Here is a 14,899-nt window from a genome sequence, read left to right as displayed (position 1 = left end):
GTTGGCAGTGTTTATGAATATTCAAACTTATGTTGAATGTGGATAAACTATAATGTTAACTTAACTTTGCTTGAACCTCTTTGCAAAGTTGTTGAATTGCTTTTATAATTTTTGGTTCTGGTATGTAGTAAAGTTAATTGTGGGAAATTTGCGTCTTGTGGTTTAATTTGCCGCTAGGTGAAGCAGTCAAAGAAACGGCAACATGAACCTTTGGGACGGCAAGGGGAACTTGGACAAAACAAAACTAAAAGTTAGTCCAAAATAAAACCTGAATTCATCCAAATTGAGATAAAAGTTATGGCAATAGAGTGTGATCAGCTTGAGCAAAAGTATGGCAGATCACATATAAAAGCCCGTAAGGAATGACAGATCGAGACAAAATGAAAGCAAATTACATACATTAGTTATCAACATTAACTAAATTGGTGAAATTAAGAATACGTTTATAAAGTTTCGGATAGTTTTCCTTTTATAGGTATTTGCACATGTAACTTCCATGTGGAAGTTTATTTGAACTCTTGATTCAAAGCGTCAACCTCACTTTAAGCAGTCTTCTTCTCACATTCCAATTGCCTGAAACATATACTCATTTCATTCGTAATGTTTGCTGCCATTGTTGATGATCTGGAGGAGAAAAAAAAAAAACACAAAAGTCTGTAAGAGTTGGAAGAATAAAGAAAAATGTAGAATAACAAAAATATGAGTATAAGTGAGCAATGTAGCAAAAATATCAATGTGTATGTAGTACGAAGAAACAGGTTTATATCACCAAACAAACTCACCTCTAAATCGTTTGTTCTGATGTTCAGATATATTCACATTTTGACATACAGAACTATACTGACTGTCTAGACATTGATTCTGTTCTGTCATTGCTAACTCAAATGCTGCAACCAAATTTAAACAATATTAGTTACTTTGAATATTCATTTGAATGAACATTTAAAATTTGATAATACACACTCACCACGTCTTGATATCCTTGATTTAACCTCAGAATGTTGACCTCTTTTAAAAACAGAACCTTCACTTTGAACTGTACTGGAAACAAAATTCTGATGATTATAGATTTCTTGCATTCTCCTTTGATCATTATAATTTTCAGCATGACCTTGTTGTATCAATTTTTTTTGTTCTGCTGCATCTCATCTTTGACGCCATAACTGTATCAAAAAAGATAAATGACTTCAAAACTTTAAACGATTATGCTTTATAATCTGCAAATCAATGTACAATCTATAAATTAAAGATGACTATATATTGGATAAATTTTTGATGAAACTAAATTTGTCTATACAAAAATTAACACTTGTAATCACATCAAAAAGGCAGAAACAAAAAGATAAACAGTAAACATTTGTTCACAATCTATTGAAGTCAGATTCCTTACTTCTTTCTCCATACACAAAAAAATATAAATCATCAATGAAACTTAGTTATTCACTTTCAGCTAAACATTTAAGGCAATTAGTTATACAGTCAAACTGCTACCTTTAACTCAAAAGCTTCGTCTAAAAAAGGGTTTAGAAATTAAAGTCATGAGTGATGTCAAAGTGAAGAATAAGTCTCAAACAAACTCTGTTTTCTAGGTAATCAACCATAACATTATGTCCATTATCAAACTATCCAGAATTCACAACATTGAACCGAACTAACACTCAGTTGTTAATTAACCCTTTCAACAACCTATCAACACAATAATTTGAACTTGAACTCCAATCACAAAAGCTAAAATTAAGAAATACAAACATAGTTCTCTTCCACTTATTGTTTTCTTTTGTTTTCCTGATCTAGACAAAATAGAAGTGCAGGATATCAACAAATCTTAAGAATTGAACCATCTGCTGCGGGTAACTCTTGAATGTTCATTGCAGTAAGAATGTATACAACTCATACAGGTGTCAAATTCATACCTGAATCCACAGTTACAGAAGCTGATAGCACACCGTTTCTAGTGTCTACAGAATCAAACAACAGAATTTAGATAATTCAAGACCACCATGGTTACAGAAACTATAAACTGAATACAAAAAAAGAAAACAATGTATATAGACAAAACCAAAGACCAAGTTAATAAACTCTAGCAGTTATAACTGAATAATAATAAGAGATCAAGATAATGTTAACCAACAGACAAAGGAACAGTGGTAGTAAAACAATACGAAGACTGTTGCATACAATCTGCAAAACCCAAACAACAAAAAGTATTAGAATTGTGCAATCCTACGACAAAGGTTTTGCCCCCAACTCTGGACACTTGAGTTAAATTTGTCACCACCTCAATAGGCAAAGAAAACATTTCGTAAGTTTCGTAGATACGGCTCCCCTAATCTCTGTAAAAATTTAATCTTTCGCTTTTCTACTGAAAAAGAAAGTGCATCTTCTTTATTCGCGCCTCTCCCCCCCCCCCCCCCCCCCCTCTCTCTCTCTCTATTTCTGTTGTTCATACTTAACTCTTCGGAAATACCGACGAAGAAGAATTAAGCCAATATCACTTTCACAGTCAACAATTGGATGCAATTGACCCAGACATCTCACAATGATATTCATACAATTTACCCAAAAACAAAAAGGGAAAAAAAAAACAACAGAGATAAATTCAAAGAGCATTCAGTTTTTTCAAATACATGATCAGATCAAGCTGGTATGCAATTCACAAACAGAAAGCAAAGCAACTGAGGACGAACATAATAGGAACTGTTCTAGAAACAAAACAATTGACCAAGACTGATTGTAAAATCTTTGCATATATATTCAATCAACTAAGTATACAACATCCATAAAAGTAAGCCACACCTCTTCTTTTGCTGAAAGATCCCTCCCAAACCTGATCCAAATCTTTCTATGAATCTCTACTTCGCTTTCAGTATTTCTGTTAATATGCAAATTGATCATGTTAACATTATTTCAGTTAACATGGTCACCATGTTAATAAACTGAGTGCATTAAAATAGTGATCAATTATGTTTACTTCAGAGCATAATTTTTAACTCTGCAAATGTCTCCACAACTTGTTCAGTATAGACAATCAAGTTTGAAGTACATAGAAAATAATCAATGAAAGTTTTAATAGATAAAGATGCACAAAAAAGAGAAGGGGAAACAGCGATGAGAACAATGATGAATGAGAAGATACAATATAACCAGAGTATTCTTATTTATATCACTACAGCAATATGTAATGAATTTGATTCACATTAGAAATTGAAGAAAGTATTGAATTTAATTTTCTTAAAATTAGAAAACAAATAGTCTATTCATCTGATTTAATTGCAAGAAAACCAACAGCAACCACTGCCACTCTGTGTTAAATTAAGGTAATACACCTGCAGAATAAGATAGATATATAGCTAGTGAATACTTTTTTTTGTTGAAATCCATTTTATAAAGCTTGCATTACAACTCATGAATCAATACTAAACTGAAAACATTTAGCCTAAGAAACCATTGACTACATTAGCCCAGGACATACAGGTAAAAATAGAGCATGATACTACTGCATGTGTGCAGATGATAAATAAAAAGAAATCAGCTATACTTTACTTGGAAACCAATTTATAAAGTAAATCGAGAACATATACAAATATCAAAAATATATATTAGCATGACAATTGAAGTTAACCAAAAAGGCACAACAATAGTACAAACACACAGTAACTTCTTTCAACAAAATGCGTAACTATCAGACCATGATCATATTTACAATAAATAAAAATAATCATGCAGTAAACTGTGAGACCATAATGCTATTTACAACTATACATCCAGTGGATAAACACAAATGATATATTTTCTTAGTTTAAGAGTTAGATAAATAAAGAACAAAGCATGGTTGAGTTCAGAAAAAGACTTTACATGCAATATTGAACTGGAGAAAAATAAAAACAGAGCAACTGATATTGCTGAAAAAAAGTCATACCTTCTGTAAAAGAAACCGGATGTCCAAACCTACTGGAAACAATTGAAACCAGGTTTCCAAGCCTTGTGGGAGCAATTCAACCTTAGAGAACTGCAAAACTGTAAGATCTCAATAAAAAATACTGATTCTCATACCAAAATTTCATTTCCAAGTGAAACTATTTCAGGCTTGTTCAAAGTAATCCAAAAGCAAAGTAGAAATCTTGAAAAAAGAATATATATCAACAAAGATTCTCTTGTTCAAAGTAATTCTCGATGGTTTCTTTTCGCTTAGATAGAGAGACTGATGGTTTCATTTCCATAGTGAGAGAGATTTCCTCAGCCACTGAGGTGATAGTTTCTGGTGGGTTCTTCATTAAGGGTTCATGTTTGTTTTTTTGTCTAATTGAGTGTAGGTTTGGGTCATTCTCAATTTGTTGGATGTTTTGAGACAAATTCTAATACAACTGCTTATATCACTCAATCAAAACATGCGAAAAATACCCTAGTAGACCACTATCTAAGAATCTGGAAAAGCAGGATATCATATATACCTGCCATCCAAACTCATCCATTTGCTACAACCACTTTTCAATCCGTATGATTGATGAGAGCATTTACAGATCACAAAGCAAATTGATGAAATCAAGTAAACTACCATCCAATCCAATAGACCTTAATCGAATACTCCCAAAAACCCAAACCCAAACCCAAACCCAACAAAATTAACCAAAAAATTTACATAAAACAATTACCTTTAACTCAGAAAAGCAGGCAATCCTGAAGATCCAGCAAAAACTGCATGACAACCCAATCACAAAATCGCAATCAGGAAAGAACCAAATCCAAATTTCCTAATACTCCCCAAAAAGCCAAACCCAACAAAATTACCACAAAATTTACATAAAGAAATTACCTTTCATGCCGGCAAACAGGGCACAGATGAAAATCCTCTCGTTCTCAACACTCCTTTGATAAGCAACCAACAACAAAAGATCGAACGGATGTGTCTCTGTGTTTCACTTCTTGTGTAAACCCAACAACTTAAAGTGGTTGAAGAAGGCGGCGTTGGAGGAAGAGCCGCAGTTGAGGAGGTAGTCGTCTGAGGGAGTGAAGGAGAAAGAGGAAGAAAAGAGAGCAAAAAAGTCGGTCTGGGAGGCTTCTGGAAGAAGAGAGAGGGAAAAAATAGGTCAGTGGCAGAGGGGTAAAAAAAATCCAAATGAGGGCAGAATCGTTTTTTCGCCTCAGAATGAACAGTGAACTCATCTTTTATATATAGTATAATTACTGCTGTTTTCCAACTCTAGTTTCTTTTTATTTCTTTTTTTTTTTATCGGTTAAAACTTTCATTGATAACAAATGGTCAATACAACCTTCGGGGTTAAGGTGGCCTCGCCAAAAACCCTGCTTGATCAAAGCAAGTAAAAAAGAGCACCACCCCCCATATCATCAATTTCTACATTCATCTAAAATGATATCAGTAAGCCAAGGTGGCCCTGCTTCCTGCCAGAGTCTATCTTCGTCAGCCATCAAGGCATGCTTTGCCATCTTGTGTGCAGCAATATTGCCTTCTCTATTAACTTTCTTCCACATGACTGATTCGAAAGTTGAAGCCAAGCACTTAATATCATCCAAGACTCCACTCCACACTAAGATCAAGCTCTGTCTTATTCAACGCATCAATTACTATGGTGGAATCGCTCTCCACTACTAATTTCTGAAAACCAGCTTCTCTACACAAAAGTAGTCCATGATAGACAGCAAGAGCTTCAATAGCAACAATATAGCTAGATGGGTTTCCTGGCAGTACCTTGTGCCCTGCACACTTCAATTTCCCCTCACCATCTCGTACAACCATGCCTAGACCAGCCTTCTTCTTTTTATAATCTATTGCTGCGTCTGTATTCAACTTCAGATTTGGTGCAGTAGGTGGCCTCCACTTGACCTTCACTCTCGTTTGTTTTGCATCTTTAGTCACGGTCTCATTACTCCTTTGTGCATCTTGGAAGTTGTTTAACCACTCATTCGCATTCCATAAAATATGCTTACTCTCCTCCACAACTCCTTCGTGCTTAAATCTGTTCCTGCTCTTCCAAAGTAACCAACAGATAACACTGAGCAATTCAACCTCCTCTTTGGAGGAAGTTTTAACCACATGCGCAAACAAGTCAATGAAACTAGGTTCTCTCCATTGTTTATAAACTCCATTTAAGAATGAGAATTTCCAAACCTTCTTAGACCACGGACAGCTCCACATACAATGGATCGTTGTCTCTGCCTCCCTCCCACATCGGCAACAAAGGCTAGAATTTCCCACATGCCTTCTGAACAAATTAGCAGCACAAGGTAGGAAGCCTTTACAAGCACGCCAAAGAAAAAATTTCACCTTATTAGCAATTCTTAATTTCCACAAAGTGTCCCAAACTTGGTTACCTTCCTTATTGCTACTGTTGCTACAACCCACTAACCCTTCATGAACCCTCTGAAGCTCTGATGCTAACCAACACCCTGACTTCACTGTATACCTTCCATCTTTACAATAATGCCAAACAATAGAATCATCCCTCCTACCCGCAGCAATAGGTAGTGACAGAATAGTATCGACCTCATGTGGGAGAAATTTAGATCTTATCAAACTTTCATTCCACATGCCAGGATAAAGCATCAACTCACTAACCTTCAAATTTAAATTACCAGTATGGGGAGAGACCGGTCTGAAGGTCCATGGTGTAGGTAACCATTTATCAAACCAAACCCTTATATTATTTCCTGTCCTCACTCTCCACCTAGTCCCACTGATCAGCAAATCTCTACCCCACATCAAACTACTCCAGATTAAAGAGGCACCTGCTTCATTCCTTGCTCTAGCCCAATTTGTAAGCGGGAAATATTTAGCTAGGGCTGTAAATAGGCTCGATACAGCTCATGTTCGACTCGTATTCGGCTCGATTTTAGCTCGTTCGGCTCGTGCTCGTAAGATAAATGAGCCGAGTATGAGCTCAATATTAGGCTCGACAAAAAAACAAGCCGAGCTTGAACAAGGATATATTCGGCTCGTCTAGCTCATGAGTAGTTCGAGTTTGTTAAAACTCGACTCATGAAAATTTATAGTATAATAAAAATATAATTTTTCTGGTCTCAAATCTTTAATTCTTTTTATTACATTCCTTTTCAATTGGAAGAGAATCAGAGATTTTAAGTAAAATATATTACAATAAAGTCAAAAGGTGTGTGATGGTTAGACATCAAATTTTGGATTATTATTTTAAATTTTCTTTCTTCCTTTTTTTATTTTTAAATTTAAAGTCAAATGAACCCAGTCGAGCCTATTTAAGCTCGATCTTGTCCAATAAATCAAGCCGAGCCGAGCCAAGCACGAGCTTAAGAAAAATATTCAAGCCGAGCCGAGCTTGAGCATGAAAAAAAAATTTCAAGCTTTAGCCCGGCTCGAGCTCGATAAAAAACAAATGGGCCGAACATGATCACCCTGGTATTCGCTCCGCGCCGGCTCGGCTCATTTACACCCCTATATTTAGCTTGCAGTAGCCTGTGCACAAGGGAATTAGGCTCCATCACTAGACGCCATACGGTCTTTGCCAAAACTGCTCAATTAAAAGCTTCAAGGTCCCGAAACCCAAGCCCACCTTGACTCTTACTCTTACAAAGTTGATTCCATTTACACCAATGCATCCCCTGTTAGGTAAGTCCCTCCTTAAATGAAGGGTGTTGCCTCCATGATAAAGAGAACCCATGATAAAAAGCATTTTCTTAATTTAAGGTGTTGCCTTCTTTAATAAAGAATAGACATAGTGGAAGAAAACATGGAACCTAAATTATGGAGGAATTTAAGGCTTCCACTATAACTTGTCATGATGAGTGTTCCTCCTTGGCCTATATAAGAAGAGGTCCTTGCTTATTTGAGGCATCCCATATCTCATTCAATCTCATCCCATCTTCATCCAAGTAGAGAGTGAAGAGTGTCCACTTTAAGTTGAGAGTGTAGTAGTTGTTAGGTAGCAAAACAAGTGTGTGAGAGAGTTTCCTTCAAGTAGTGTTCTTGAAGTAGTGTATCTCTTGTACCCACCTTATCTTAGTGGAATTTCTTGTTGTTGCTGCCCCGTGGACGTAGGCACCTTGCCGAACCACGTTATATCTGGTGTTCACTTTCCTTTACTCCTTTTATTTATTTGCATATTATCCTTTTGTGGTTAGAGTTATTATTTCCATTCTATTAATTTTCCCAACATCCCCTTCTAGGGGTGGCCAAACGAAACCGAAAACCGAAAAAAACCGCACCGAAAACCGAACCGTAGCAAAAAAAAACCGAACCGAAACAAAAAAACCGAGCCGAACCGATTATTTTTGGTTCGGTTTTCGGTTTCGGCTAGGTGAAAACCGAACCGAACTGAACCGAAATATTGTGAAATTTTATGACCACGGTTTACCAATCCGATCGGGTTCGAAACTATTGTGAAATTTGCTAAATTTTTCTCTTCATGGTTGCTTTAGAATGAACCTCAATAATTTAAATACAATATATAAGTCATACTACTTTAGGAGACAAATTGGTATAGGCCGATGTATTGGTAATTAAAATTGAAATTTTTATCTTATGTCAACGCACATCCATCAATGAAATATTTACAAACATGATGTAAAAAAATAAGCACGTTTCGCGGTCGTCACTTCATTGGTCAACCAAGAAAACATACAAGTGACTACGGTTGACCAATCCGATCGGGTTCGAAACTATTGTGAAATTTGTTAAATTTTTAACCACACGCATAATTTATTGTAATAATCGCATCCAACGGTCGGTTTTTTTATTTTCTTTGAATTTATAGAGGTTTCTGTTTGGAGTGTATGATATATAAATATAGGTTTATAAGAGTAACTAAGTTTGACCTAGTTGATCGAATTCGAAACGAGAACCAAAGCCATTAAGCCAACCATTTCATATAATGAAGCTTTGAAATTTGATTATGAACTACGAAGCAAGATTATTGTTTTGCCAAAAAACAAAAAAAAATTGTTTTATTGAAAAAAAAAATTTGTTTTATTGAAAGAAAAAAAAACCGAACCGAACAAAAAAATACACAAACCGAACCGAACCGAACCGAAAAATACACAAACCGAACCGACAATTCGGTTCGGTTTTCAGTTTCGGCCTAAAACCGAACCGATCGGAACCGAACCCACCCCTATCCCCTTCTTCCCATCCGCCTTCCCCCACCAGAAGTTTGCAACTTTAGATTGAAACGACTTGCAGATACCTTTCGGGAGCCTGAAAACATTCATTATATATGTCGGGATTTCCTGGGCAACGACTTTGACTAACACCATCTTCCCTGCTTTAGACAAAAACTTACTGTTCCACCCAGTAAGATGAAAGTCAAGTCTCTCATTTATTTTTTTGAACAGTTCTTTTTTACTCCTCCCTGTCACCGTTGGGAGCCCTAAGTACCGTTCATGAAATGGTACTACAAGCACTTCCAACATCTCCTGAATATCAGACTTAACCCCCTCTGTAAAACTAAATTACAAACAAGCTCACACTATTATATTTGTTCAACAATTACTTGAGGAGATCAACCATACCATTGACATCATAAGTTGAAGCCATTGTCGCAGCTGCAGAAACAAGGATAAAGACGAGGTTGAAGTCTTCTACTATTCACCAATTGGAGCTTCTGAATGGGTAGAACACAATGCTTGTAGACGGTGGTGATAACAGGGACCCTAGCCTCTTATTTATATAAGTTCAAGTCCTAGGAATCCTCCCATAAAGGTTTTCCTTATGGAACAAGACTTGTATCTTAGATTCCTAATGCATCACAGTTTAGGACTTTCTTGTAGTCCAATTAATGGATTCCTAATCCAATGATAAATACACTATCACATTAGATATCTAGGTTGATTCTTTTCCAAATCCATGTTGTATTCGATTTAATGTTTTTGATGATTTCCTAGTTACTCTAGGATAACTTGTGATGAGTCCACTTTTGATCTAATAATCTCCCACTTGGACTATCACTGGTTATCAAGGACAACCAAAACTGAATAACATCAACTCGTTTACAACCAACTGAAGTGTGGACCAGAATAAGGAAAAGTCTCAAAATCCATTCAGCATGGTCAAAACGCAGTAGCTTATGCAGAGCAAGGAAAAGCATACACTTTGACAAAAATGCAGCACTTCCAGACCACTAACATAAGCTCCTGCATTCCGCATATGCTATTAAAAACAAAATGATGCAGTATATGAACATTGTGCATTACCAGAAGATCATATACCTAAATGGTCCAACTGAATGTTTCAAAATGAAACTCAAGCATAACTAAAAACACTGATGGTCTTAATGCTTGTACTTTAAACTGAAAGAACATGTTCACTGAAGTTACAAGACCATCTGTTATCAAGGTAAATCAAGAACACAAAATGAAAATTACAGAAAATTTAAATAAAAGCTGCAGCAACACAAACTGAATGAAATACCTCGAGAATTTTATTGATAATCAAAATTCAATAATACATAAAGTTGTGATGATGAATAAACTGGAATTTCACAACTACCAGAAAACTTACAAGAACTTAGAAATTACAAAACTCATAAAATTTTTCTCTTACCACTACAAAAAAGAATTCCAATGGCTTCACCAATTTGCGTCGGCCTTCAATTGCCGTCGCTAAAGCCTCCTCTTTCGCCACGGCAAAACTTGAGGGGTCGCGATTGTGCAAAATATTTGCGACGGTAACAACTGCCGTCGCCATTGGGCGTCGCAAACCCAATGATTTACTTCGGCAAGAGTTAGCCGTGGTAAAATATTAACAGTTTGCGACTGTAAAGACATTCATGCCGTCGCGTTTCTTCAATTCTTCCCGTGGCTTTTATGTTTTTATTTTCCCGTGCTTTCTATTCCTTTAAGATTAGCATCTGAACTAAACGATTTTACTTCTCTTTCTCTCTACTTTGCCGTCCTTCTTTGAGTCCATCTCGATTCGATACCGATGAGTGCTATAGATTTCCTCTCTCCATCACCTCCTTCAACTATTTTCCCCTCTCGATCTGTCATATTCTCTGCGGAGTGCATGCAGCCCCATCCCCTCGTTCTTACTTTCCTCTTTTCCCTTTATATACCTTCCGATCCCCTCCCTCCACTCCTCCACTTTCACAGCAGATTGGTCAAACTCCAACCAACTTTCTACCATTTTCAGATCGCTTCGTTTTCTTCATCGGAATCCATGGCGAAACAACCAGCTCGCGTCCTCGTTACCAGAGCCACAGGTACTGTAACGCATCCATATCTTTCCTGGATCAGAGTTTCAAAAGCCATGTGATTTTCCGGCCTAAGACAACCTCGAGGCTTTGTTGATTCGAGGTTGGCTTAGGGTGGAGTGGCGGATCTGTTGTAGCGTTCTCTGAGGACGACGGCAAAGGTTTGGATCTACCAGGGATCGAAGGCGTTCGATGGGACAGGGGAGTGGGCCTGAGCCTAGAGCTTGGGTGCTCGCGGTAAGGTTCTTGTTTCTCATCTCTTATATTTTTAAAGTTTCAATCTTAAGGCTTGCAGGTTGCAGATCTTGAATTTTTTTTTTATGGAATTTTGTTTGTGTGGGTAAATGGGATATCAGGATAATCAACGTGCTGGAAAACTGATTGGAGAAGATGAGACGAGAATTTTAGTATATTTGGTTATTGTTCATTTTTGTTTTCGTTTATGTATTGGAATGGTTTTTGTTTCATTGGATTCTCCTTTGTACACAGATTGGATTTTGATGGCTGACATTGGATTCAAATGTCTAATATGATTAAGGTTTCACTTTTGTTTCAGAAACCCATCAAGATTGTTGAGCCAATTGCTTCATATTTGAATACGTTTTAATTATTGCTTGATTAGTCGACATGTTTCATAATGATGAGGAATCATTTTTTTACTTTAAGATTAGGAAATGTATGCACATGTTTCACTCATGTGCCAATCTGTTTGGTCATTACAATAAATTTGATTAATCTCTCTCTGCTCTGCTGCATTTGTTTCTTTTTCTGTTTTCTTTTTGTATGTGTTCATTTGCCAACAAACATCAAAAGGTCTTGGGGTAAAAGGAGCCAAGCTATAAAAAATCATAACCAATCTTATGCTTGTGGAAACTTGATACTTTGTCAAAGACGGAAAAGCATCCTTGAACATTAAGCAATCTCAAGGCTGAGGTTTTGTTGCCAAAACTGGATTGGAGGATCCTTTCTAGTTTAATTACTGGAGAATTTTGGTTATGATGGAAAGCATTGGAGGATCATTTCTTATAATAAGCTTTTGTTTTCTATTTAACATATCTATAATTGGCCCTTTGAATTTCTCTGTTTCCCGTCTTTCAATCTCTATTTTTTTTTTTGTGTGTTTGTTTTGGTACCTAACCTTTTTGTATATGAATTGCTAAATTTGATTAAGGCAGATGGGCGATGCAAGATTAGCGCAATGGTTGAATCAAATGCTGAAGGAAATTCCTTTTTCTGGAATTCTGAGCAACAGGCAATCACTTAATCCAGGTTTGGTTTGTTGATCAACATTTCATCTATAAATAAGAAGTTAATTTCCATAACCTTTGTGATGGCCATTTTCTATCTATGTATTTCATAGATGAATACCTGAAGAATGTCTTTCTATAATTACTTTTGACTTTATTGTTTTTCATGAAGTGTAATGTTAATAATGATATGATTTCATTATGTGTACCAATGCTTTCATTAACTAGACAGTTTTGTTTCTTGTGAATGTTTGTTGTACTGATCGAACACTTGTTCAAGGACAATCAGTTCTCCATCAAAAGCCGTCTGAATTTCTCCATATCAGAGACTGTCTGCTGATGTTCCTGTACAACTTCATGAGAGGTTTCAAGGTCCGTCATGCTCTAACTTTCTCAGTTTCATCCATTTCATTGTAGCTGGTAGTTATTATGATTATAATGTTATATTAAATTCATTGCTGGCTCAGTGTGAGTGTGCTGCTGCAGCAGGTGAGAGTATCACTAGGTCCTCAGTTATAGAGGAACCTGGAGACCATGGAGAAGCACACTTAGTAGCTCTGGGTGAATTAGAATTCCGTAAACAATTTCTAATATTAAGTGATGCTGGAGGGTAAGGAACATTTTTACCCTTTGTGTTTTCCTTGCTTATTTGGCTAGTAGTCTTGGTTAAATTGTTTACCTGTTTTGGGTGGTCATTATGTTAATAACGAAAGCTAACCCAGCGCACTCTTCTAGAGTTGAACTTCTGCTCAATTTCAAAACTTCAAACTTGTTCCTATGACTCTAAAGAGTTTGAAACTGATTTACTTCGTGCAGCTCATGATGAGAGTCATGCACAAGATGCGTCGTGGGGGTTGTCTAACATAAGGGCTGTTGACGAAACTTAAAATCAGGTTGACGGTCCATCCGAAAACCCAGTCAATAAGGACGAGATCAGTGAGGTGCCAGATTTATATCTTGGTGCAAGCATTCATCTCTCAAGAGATCCTAATAATGTTAAGGATCCCAATGCCATCCAGGTTTATTCCCTTTCATATGCTTTTTTTTACTATCGATTTGATATCAATTTTTACTTTAAATTTGAAGGCATACATGTTTCTTCGGTTAGGTTGTTTATTCAGATTCAGGTGCCTTAAAATGCTTGGTTTCTGTTTGTTCGCATCCAAAATTCCACATTGTGTCAAAATTTGTAAAATAGTTACCCATTACCTGCTCTGGATAATAGTTTACATTGTCATTTCCTGCTTTGGATAATATGAAATTGTGTGGGAATTGAAATTGTATCTGATATACAATTGTGGACAATAGCATACTGGAAACTAATTGTATCTTATATGGACATATGGTATGTAAATGCATACTAATTGGTTACTGAATACTAACTGCCTTGGTTACTGAATACAAATTTTCTTGGCAACCAATACACGAGTATGAAATTGCATCTGTTTTGGTATGCCCTGTTATGAGTTAATGACTTATCCTCAGTTTTGGTTACTGGTTAGTCAAGGATATTGCTCAGTTATGCTCAGTTTTGTACCCTGAAAAGTCTAAGTGATAATGCTACTTCAATTTCTCTCATGATATGAATTTAGGAGTTCAAATTATAGCTTAAACTCTAGTGCTATTTCATTTTGGTTAATTTTATATGCCTTTTGTCTTAGTATGACACTTCTGCCTAAGATGAAGCAGTTTTATATGTTTTTTATCTGCAATATTGTCAATGTGTTCAAGTCTCTCCTTATATGTGGTGGCATCAAATCCAAGTCTCTCTATGCAAATTTTGTTGAATCACAAGTTTCACATTTTCAAATACTTGTCTTAAATCTACTGATTTTGTTTACAAGAACTGAATTTTTACAGTGTAGGACCTATTGCTATAGAGAGAAGAAGAGTGGTGGAGAAGGAGATAGACACAAAGAAGAACATAGCTATCAATGAATGAATGAAGCAAAGAAGAATACCAATGCGGTTGAACTTATGCGCTTGAATTCTGATTATGTAGGTCATGATACTTAGCCTACTGAGCGTCAGCATTATGTATTTTAATTTTTGAATGTTTTTGTATTTTCAAGATTGGTGAAGTTGTATGAAATGTATAGAAATAATGTGAAAAAAACATATGAAATTATGATTTATATGGCTTCTTTTGCTCAAAATAGAAAACCTGGTATGCAAATTTGCATGCCAGGTTTTTTTTTAATCAATAATATGCATTTTTGCGACGGCAATGTTGCTGTCGCCAATGACCTTTGGCGACGGCAAAATTGTTGATGGCGTCGCCATTATGCCGTCGCCAAAAATCATGCGACGGCGTAATTGCCGTCGCAAATAGCAATGGCGACCCCACCAACGACAACGGCAATTTTGCCGTCGCCTAGCCGTCGCCGTTGGTCTTTTGCGACGGCAATTTGGCTTTTGGCGACGACCTTGCGCCGTGGCAAATTGAATTTTTTTTTGTAGTGTACTAAATAGGCTCCC

The 14,899-nt window shown here is 36.4% G+C and overlaps 2 long non-coding RNA genes across 5 annotated transcripts; one reads left to right on the top strand and one right to left on the bottom strand.

The window, feature by feature from the left end:
* Nucleotides 1-356: 356 nt before the first annotated feature.
* On the bottom strand, nucleotides 357-5,061 carry LOC133710169 (uncharacterized). Of its 2 annotated transcripts, none has more exons than XR_009846554.1 (8): nucleotides 4,814-5,061; nucleotides 4,653-4,695; nucleotides 3,920-4,017; nucleotides 2,797-2,872; nucleotides 1,914-1,958; nucleotides 968-1,163; nucleotides 783-887; nucleotides 357-624 (listed from the first exon to the last, which is right to left on the bottom strand). It is a non-coding gene; the product is annotated as an uncharacterized LOC133710169 (long non-coding RNA). The 2 variants fall into 2 exon arrangements; XR_009846553.1 differs by having other exon boundaries at nucleotides 3,920-4,009.
* A 5,470-nt stretch (nucleotides 5,062-10,531) lies between these two features.
* LOC133708153 (uncharacterized) lies at nucleotides 10,532-14,563 on the top strand. Of its 3 annotated transcripts, none has more exons than XR_009845614.1 (6): nucleotides 10,532-11,411; nucleotides 12,350-12,443; nucleotides 12,711-12,793; nucleotides 12,911-13,031; nucleotides 13,238-13,440; nucleotides 14,282-14,563. It is a non-coding gene; the product is annotated as an uncharacterized LOC133708153 (long non-coding RNA). The 3 variants fall into 3 exon arrangements; XR_009845615.1 differs by having other exon boundaries at nucleotides 12,346-12,443; XR_009845613.1 differs by lacking the exons at nucleotides 10,532-11,411; nucleotides 12,350-12,443 and having other exon boundaries at nucleotides 12,451-12,793.
* The last annotated feature ends 336 nt before the right edge of the window (nucleotides 14,564-14,899 follow it).

The sequence above is a fragment of the Rosa rugosa genome, chromosome 5, assembly GCF_958449725.1.
Source record: "Rosa rugosa chromosome 5, drRosRugo1.1, whole genome shotgun sequence".
Lineage (NCBI taxonomy): Eukaryota > Viridiplantae > Streptophyta > Magnoliopsida > Rosales > Rosaceae > Rosa > Rosa rugosa.
Note: the sequence above shows the minus strand (reverse complement) of the source record. Positions and strands in the feature narration are given on the sequence as shown.